Consider the following 9,297-nt stretch of genomic DNA (forward strand, 5'->3'; position numbering starts at 1 on the left):
ACCATGGCAATTCTGCTGAAAACAACGTCAGTCTGGGTTAGTTCCATTCAAATCATACAAGTTAGAGTCCAAAACAAGGGCAAAAGTGTTTGGAAAAGTAGATACGACGGAGACGTATCAACTCCCCCAAGCTTAAACCCTTGCTTGTCCTCAAGCAATTCAGTTGACAGACTGAAAGAGAAAAAGAAAAACTTTTACAAACTCTGTTTGCTCTTGTTGTTGTAACATGAAAAGCCAGCATTCAAGTTTCAGCAAATATTATGAACTAACCATACTAACAATAACACAAAGGTCTCACAATTACTCATATCAATAACATAATCAGCTAGCGAGCTATAATAACAAAACTCGGATGACAACACTTTCTCAAAATAATCATAACATGATATAACGAAATGGTATCTCGCTAGCCCTTCCTGAGACCGCAAAACATAAATGCAGAGCACCTTCAAAGATCAAGGACTGACTAAACATTGTAATTCATGGTAAAAGAGATCTAGTCAAGTCATACCCAATATAAACCAATAATAATGAATGCAAACGACAGTGTGCTCTCCAGCGGGTGCTTTTTTATAAGAAGGATGATGACTCAACATAAAAGTAAATAGATAGGCCCTTAGCAGAGGGAAGCAGGTATTTGTAGAGGTGCTAGAGCTCGGTTTTAAAATAGAGATTGAATAACATTTTGAGCGGCATACTTTTGCTGTCAATGCAACAACTATGAGATGACGATATCTTCCATGCTAAACAAATTATAGGCGGTTCCCAAACAGAATGGTAAAGTTTATACTCCCCCTCCTCCACAAGCATCAATCCATGGCTTGCTCAAAACAACGAGTGCCTCCAACATTCAACGGGTCCCAGGGGGAGTTTTGTTTGCAGTTATTTTAATTTAGTTTGCATAAAGCATGGGACTGGGCATCCCGGTGACCAGCCATTTTCTCGTGAATGAGGAGAGGAGTCCACTCCTCTTGAGAATAACCACCTAACATGGAAGATAAGGGCAGCCCTAATTGAGACATGAGCTGCTCGAGCATACAAAACAGAATTTCATTTGAAGGTTTGGAGTTTGGCACATACAAATTTACTTGGAACGGCAGGTAAATACCGCATATAGGAAGGTATAGTGGACTCATATGGAACAACTTTGGGGTTTTAAAGGAGTTTGGATGCACAAGCAGTATTCCCGCTTAGTACAGGTGAAGGCTAGCAAAAGACTGGGAAGCGACCAACTGGGAGAGCGACAACAGTCGTAAACATGCATTAAAATTAATTTACACCGAATACAAGCGTGAGTAGGATATAATCCACCATGAACATAAGTATCATGAAGGCTATGTTGATTTGATTCAACTACATGCGTGAACATGTGCCAAGTCTAGTCACTCAATTCATTTAAAGGAGGATACCATCCCATCATACCACATCATAATCATTCTAATAGCATGTTGGCACGCAAGGTAAACCATTATAACTCATAGCTAATCAAGCATGACACAAGCAACTATAATCTCTAAATGTCATTGCAAATATGTTTACTTCATAATAGCTGACTCAGGAATGATGAATCATCATATTTACAAAAACAAGAGAGGTCGAGTTCATACCAGATTTTCTCACCCCAATAAGTCCATCATATATCATCATTATTGCCTTTCACTTGCACGACCGAATGGAGTGTATAATAATAAGGGTGCACGTGCATTGGACTAAGCTGGAATCTGCAAGCATTCAACTCAAGAGAGAAGACAAGTAATATGGGCTCTAAGTTTATCAAACACACAAGAAGAAAGCAGGAAAAAGAAAATAATCTAGCATGGATATTACAGTGAAAAAGTATGAGCACCAACATCTAGCAATAAGTGTGTGTGAACATAAATGTAATGTCGGTGGGAAATACGTACTCCCCCAAGCTTAGGCTTTTGGCTAAGTTGGTCTATTGCCAGGGATGGCCTGGCGGATACCCGTAGGTGAAGCTGGGGTCATATTGTGACGCAGCGGCTATTGCCTCCTGAGCTGCAGCGTAGCGTTTAGCTGCCTCCGCTCTCCTCTCGTATTCATCTGCCTCCTATCTGGTAATAATATATCTTTCTTTTGTCTGAAAATCAAAGAAGGCAGGGGCAGGAAGAGCAATGTGGACTACATGATGTTTGTTAAAGATTAGTCGATACTGGAGAGGTAGTTCTGTCCTCTCAACAAACTGGTGAGGAACCATATAATCAAAATCTAAATAAGAAGGGGGTAACTCAATATCACCCTCACGAATGTCTATCTCAAGAAAATTAGCTAAGCGGGTTGCATAAATTCCTCCAAAGAAATCTCCGTTATGTCTATTCTGATGCAACCTACGAGCTACAATGGCTCCATATGGTAAGATTGGTCTCCTAACACAGCACTCCTGAGAATGCTGAGATCGGGGACACACATGTGACATGCTTCATCCTTAGCATTTATGCATCTACCTATGAAGAGAGCAAAATAATGTATAGCAGGAAAGTGAATACTCCCTAAAGTGGCTTGTGTTATATCTCTAGATTCCCCCACCGTTATTCTAGCAAGAAAGTCTCTATATTCAGATTTAGGGGGATCCCTGACACTACCTCACGATGGAAGTTTGCAAGCAGAAGTGAAATCCTCTAAGTCCATGGTATAAGATTTGTCATAAAGGTCAAACATGACTGAAGGAGAATTACGCGAAGATGAAAACTCAAACCTCCTCACAAATGAACTTGTGAGATCATGATACTGGGGTCATTTGTCAGCTTCAAAGTCCTCAAGACCGGCGTTGTGCAAATATGCGCTAAATTCTTCTTTGATTCCCACTTGATTCATAAAATTTTCCGAAGGCCATTCACAGGGCCTCACAGGAGCATCTCTTGGTGGTTCCTCGTCGGCATCACGTATTGCAAGCCTGGGACCTTGCTTCCTTGAAGGGCCACCTTGGAACATCCTCCTAAACATATTACTTCCTCTGAGAAATTTTTGAAAATTTTAGTAACTTTGAATAAAAGTGAACCAACTTCAATAAAATTGATAGCAACAACTCCTACAAGTGCCTAGAGCCTATATAAAGCATTGGAACTACTTGGAACCATATAAATTTGACATGCAAGCTCAAGAACATGGTCACCTATGCAGCACAAATTTGCAATGAATAAAGCACTAGAACAAAAACTAATTGGACCAATGGAGGAGTCACATACCAAGGAACAATCCCCCCCCCCAAACAGTTTTGCGAGAGGTGCTTTGAGCAAGGAGATCGAAAATCACAGCAACGGGGGCTGGAACTCGTGCTTGAGTTGTTTTTCGTGTTTGTGTGAGACAGAGGAAGAATATGGGTGCAAGGATAAGTGGAGGAGGGCCACCATGGGCCCACGAGGCAGGGGGGTGTGCCCAGGGGGGTAGGGCGCACCCTCCACCCTCGTGACCAGGTGGCAGATCCCCCCGCGGTGATTTTTGCATAGTAAATTCTTAAATATTCCCAAAAAAATCATATTAAATTGGCATGGCATTTTGAGGACTTTTATTTTCGGGATATTTTTATATTGCACGAATAAGTCAGGGGACAGACAGAAAAATACTATTTTACTTTATTTCTACTAAATAACAAAAAATATAAAGAGGGTACAGAAGGTTGTGCTTCTAGTTTCATCCATCTCGTGCTCATCAGAAAGAATCGACTAACAAGGTTGATCAAGTCTTGTTAACAAACTCATTCCGATTAACATGGAACCGGAGAAATTTCGAATAGCACTAAGTTACCTCAACGGGGATATGAAAATCCCCAACAATAAGAATATCATACTTTTCCTTGATAGTAGGGAGAGGAAATTCAAAACCTCCAAATATAATCGATGGAATTTTTCCAATAGAGTTGATACTACAAACTTGAGGTTGTTTCCTCGGAAATTGTACCGTGTGCTCATTGCCATTAACATGAAAAGTGACATTGCCTTTGTTGCAATCAATAACAGCCCCTGCAGTATTAAAGAAAGGTCTTCCAAGAATAATAGACATACTATCATCCTCGGGAATATGAAGAATAACAAAGTCCGTTAAAATAGTAACGTTTGCAACCACAACAGGCACATCCTCACAAATACCGACAGGTATAGCAGTTGATTTATCAGCCATTTGCAAAGATATTTCAGTAGGTGTCAACTTATTCAAGTCAAGTCTACGATATAAAGAGAGAGGCATAACACTAACACCGGCTCCAAGATCACATAAAGCAGTTTTAACATAATTTCTCTTAATGGAGCATGGTATAGTAGGTACTCCGGGATCTCCAAGTTTCTTTGGTATTCCACGCTTAAAAGTATAATTAGCAAGCATCGTGGAAATTTCAGCTTCAGGTATCTTTCTTTTATTAGTAATAATATCCTTCATATACTTAGAATAAGGATTTGTTTTGAGCACATCAGTTAATCGCATACGCAAAAAGATGGGTCTAATCATTTTAGCAAAGCACTCAAAATCCTCATCATCCTTTTTCTTAGACGGTTTCGGAGGAAAAGGCATGGGTTTCTGAACCCATGGTTCCCTTTCTTTACCATGTTTCCTAGCAACAAAGTCTCTTTTATCATAGCGTTGATTCCTTGATTGTGGGTTATCAAGATCAACAGCAGGTTCAACTTCTACATCCTTATCATTACTAGGTTGAGCATTATTATGAACATCATCATTAACATTTTCACTAGGTTCATGTTCATTACCGATTGTGTTTCAGCATCAGACATGGAAATATCATTTGGATTCTCGGATGGCTCAGCAATAGGTTCACTAGAAGTTTGCAAAGTCCTATCATTTTTCTTTTTCTTCCTTTTAGAAGATCTAGGTACATCAATATCATTTCTCTGAGAATCTTGCTCGATTCTCTTAGGATGGCCTTCAGGATACAAAGGTTCCTGAGTCATTCTACCGGTTCTAGTAGCCACTCTAATAGCATAATCATTTTTCTTACTATTCATTTCATCAAGCGCTTCTTTTTGAGCTTTAAGTACTTGTTCTACTTGAGTGGTAACCATAGAAGCATGTTTGCTAACAAGTTTAAGTTCACCTCTAATATCAGCCATATAATCACCCAAGCGTTTAATCATATAAGCGTCTTGTTTTAATTGTCTACCAAAATAAGCATTAAAGTCATCTTGCTTAAACATAAAGTTATCAAACTCATCCAAGCACTGACTAGCAATTTTAGTAGGAGGGACTTCAGCTTTATCATATCTATAGAGAGAATTTACCTTTACTACCCGTGTCGGGATATCGGGAGGTTCTTTCAGTAAATAAGTAGTTGAGATCATATACTTCTTCAACAGGTGGTAAATTAAGACCGTGTATTTCTTCAATAGGAGGTAAATTCTTAACATCTTCAGCTTTAATACCTTTTTCTTTCATAGATTTCTTTGCCTCTTGCATATCATTAGGACTGAGAAATATAACACCTCTCTTCTTCGGAGTTGGTTTAAGAATAGGCTCAATAATTGGCTCAGGAGCTGGCTCAGGAGGTGCCCAATTATTTTCATTTGTCAACATATTGTTCAATAGAATTTCTGCTTCATCCGGTGTTCTTTCCCTGAAAAGAGAACCAGCACAACTATCCAGGTAATCTCTGGAAGCATCAGTTAGTCCATTATAAAAGATATCAAGTATTTCAGGTTTCTTAAGAGGATGATTAGGCAAAGCATTAAGTAACTTGAGAAGCCTCCCCCAAGCTTGTGGGAGACTCTCTTCTTCAATTTGCACAAAGTTATATATTTCCCTCAAGGCAGCTTGTTTCTTGTGAGCAGGGAAATATTTAGCAGAGAAGTAATAAATCATATCCTGGGGACTTTGCACACAACCAGGATAAAGAGAATTAAACCATATCTTAGCATCACCCTTTAATGAGAACGGAAATATTCTGAGTAAATAAAGGTAGAGCGATCTCTCATTATTAGTAAACAGGGCAGCTGTATCATTTAACTTAGTAAGATGTGCCACAACAGTTTCAGATTCATAGCCATAGAAAGGATCAGATTCAACCAAAGTAATTATATCTGGATCAACAGAAAAATCATAATAATCCTTATCGGGAACACAAATAGGTGAAGTAGCAAAAGTAGGGTCGGGTCTCATTCTATCTCTAAAATATTCTTTACTCCATTTAACTAGCAACCTCTTAAGTTTATATCTATCCTGGCAAGCAAAAATAGCTGCAGAAGATTCTGCATCAAAAAGATAACCTTCAGGAATAGGAGGCATATTTTCGTCATCACTCTCATCATTGTATTCAGGTGCAATAATTTCTCTTTCTCTAGACCTAGCAATTTGCTCATCAAGAAATTCACCAAGGGGTACAGTAGTATCAAGCATAGAAGTGGTTTCATCATAAGTATCATGCATAGCAGAAGTGGCATCATCAATAACATGCGACATATCAGAATTCATAGCAGTAGCAGGTTTAGGTGTCGCAAGCTTACTTATAACAGAAGGAGAATCTAGTGCAAGGCTAGATGGCAGTTCCTTACCTCCCCTCGTAGTTGAGGGCAAAATCTTGGTCTTAGCGTCTTTCAAGTTCTTCATAGTGTCCAGCAGATATAAATCCCAAGTGACTCAAAGAATAGAGCTATGTTCCCCAACAACGGTGCCAGAAAAAGGTCTTGATAACCCACAAGTATAGGGGATCGCAACAGTTTTCGAGGGTAGAGTATTCAACCCAAATTTATTGATTCGACACAAGGGGAGCCAAAGAATATTCTCAAGTATTAGCAGCTGAGTTGTCAAGTCAACCACACCTGGAAACTTAGTATCTGCAGCAAAGTATTTAGTAGCAAAGTAATATGATAGTGGTGGTAACGGTAACAAAAGTAAAGACAACAAAAGTAATGTTTTTGGTATTTTGTAGTGATTGTAACAGTAGCAACGGAAAAGTAAATAAGCGAGAACCAGTATATGGAAAACTCGTAGGCACCAGATCAATGATGGATAATTATGCCGGATGTGGTTCATCATGTAACAGTCATAACATAGGGTGACACAGAACTAGCTCCAGTTCATCAATGTAATGTAGGCATGTATTCCGAATATAGTCATACGTGCTTATGGAAAATAACTTGCATGACATCTTTTGTCCTACCCTCCCGTGGCAGCGGGGTCCTATTGGAAACTAAGGGATATTAAGGCCTCCTTTTAATAGAGAACCGAAACAAAGCATTAGCACATAGTGAATACATGAACTCCTCAAACTAAGGTCATCACCGGGAGTGGTTCCGATTATTGTCACTTCGGGGTTGCCGGATCATAACACATAGTAGGTGACTATAGACTTGCAAGATAGGATCAAGAACTCACATATATTCATGAAAACATAATAGGTTCAGATCTGAAATCATGGCACTCGGGCCCTAGTGACAAGCATTAAGCATAGCAAAGTCATAGAAACATCAATCTCAGAACATAGTGGATACTAGGGATCAAACCCTAACAAAACTAACTCGATTACATGATAAATCTCATCCAACCCATCACCGTCCAGCAAGCCTACGATGGAATTACTCACGCACGGCGGTGAGCATCATGAAATTGGTGATGGAGGATGGTTGATGATGACGACGGCGACGAATCCCCCTTTCCGGAGCCCCGAACGGACTCCAGATCAGCCCTGCCGAGAGAGATTAGGGCTTGACGGCGGCTCCGTATCGTAAAACGCGATGATTTCTTCTCTCTAATTTTTTTCTCCCCGAAAGCCAATATATGGAGTTGGAGTTGGCGTCGGAGGGCCACCAGGGGGCCCACGAGGTAGGGGGCGCCCAGGGGGGGCGCCCCCACCCTCGTGGACAGGGTGTGGGCCCCCTAGTCTTCATCTTTGGCGAGGATTTTTTTATTAATTATCCTAAGATATTCCATGGAGTTTCAGGTCATTCCGAGAACTTTTATTTTCTGCACATAAAACAACACCATGGCAATTCTGCTGAAAACAGCGTCAGTCCGGGTTAGTTCCATTCAAATCATAGAAGTTAGAGTCCAAAACAAGGGCAAAAGTGTTTGGAAACGTAGATACGACGGAGACGTATCACTATGTATTTCGTATCTGAATCGCTTGCCAGTCATACTATCAGTCCTAACCTTGATCTAAGCTTTGATAATCCTCTTGTGCGTCAAATGTTTATGCTTCACAACACTCTTTGTGAAGCCTATCCTCCTAACTGCACTGTAGGGTACGACACCTCATGCTTCAGAATGGATTATGGACAGTGGATGCACTAACCACATGACTGGTGATCAAAGTCTTCTCATGGACTCAACCTTACGTCCATGTGACAAAAGTCACGTCACATTCGCTGACACTGGTAAAAGCAAGGTATTGGGCCTAGGTAGAGTTGCAATCTCAAGGGATCAGCACATGGACAAAGTGATGCTTAATCCCTTGGTTTCAACTTAATGTATGTCTCAATGCTTTGTGACTTAAACATGATTGTGCTATTTGGAAAATATCGCTGCCTTGTACTGATGGAATCTAACAAGTCTCTAGTCTTTGAAGGATATCAAAAATATGAACTGTATATGGTAGATTTCTCAGCAGGTCCACAGATGTCCGTATGTCTTCTAGCAAAAGCTTCAGAATGCTGGCTTTGGCATCGAAGGCTAGGGCATGCTGGCATGAGGAACTTGCACACTCTCACGAAGAAGAAGCATGTTGTGGGCATCGAAGGCGTCAAGTTCAAGAAGGATCATTTGTGTGGCGCCTGCGAAGCTAGAAAGATGACAAGAGCCAAGCATCCCTCGAAGACTATCATGACCACGTCTCAGCCCTTCAAGCTACTGCACATGGACTTATTTGGCCCTACTCACTATTACACTCTAGATGCTACTGCCTGCCTCTATGGCTTCGTCATTGTTGATGATTACTCTCGATACACTTGGGTGCATATAATCCTCTACAAGACTGAAGTGCCGGATGTCTTCAAACGCTTTGCCAACCATGCCATGACGAACTACGGTGTCAAGATCAAGCACATCAGAATCGACAACGGCACTGAGTTCAAGAACACTAGCCTTGACCTCTACCTGGATACCATGGGTATCACTCATGAGTTCTCTGCACCTTACACACCTCAGCAGAATGGCATCACCGAGCGCAAGAACAGAACTCTTAGTGAGATGGCTCGAACAATGCTTGACGAGTACAAGACTCCACGAAAGTTCTAGCCTGAAGCCATTGACACTGCATGCCACGTCATCAACCGTGTTTATCTTCACAAGCTTCTGAAGAAAACTTCCTATGAGCTCCTTACTGGTAAGAAGCCAAACGTAAGT

This window comes from Triticum dicoccoides, chromosome 2B (genome assembly GCF_002162155.2).
Source record: "Triticum dicoccoides isolate Atlit2015 ecotype Zavitan chromosome 2B, WEW_v2.0, whole genome shotgun sequence".
In the NCBI taxonomy this organism is placed as follows: Eukaryota; Viridiplantae; Streptophyta; class Magnoliopsida; order Poales; family Poaceae; genus Triticum; species Triticum dicoccoides.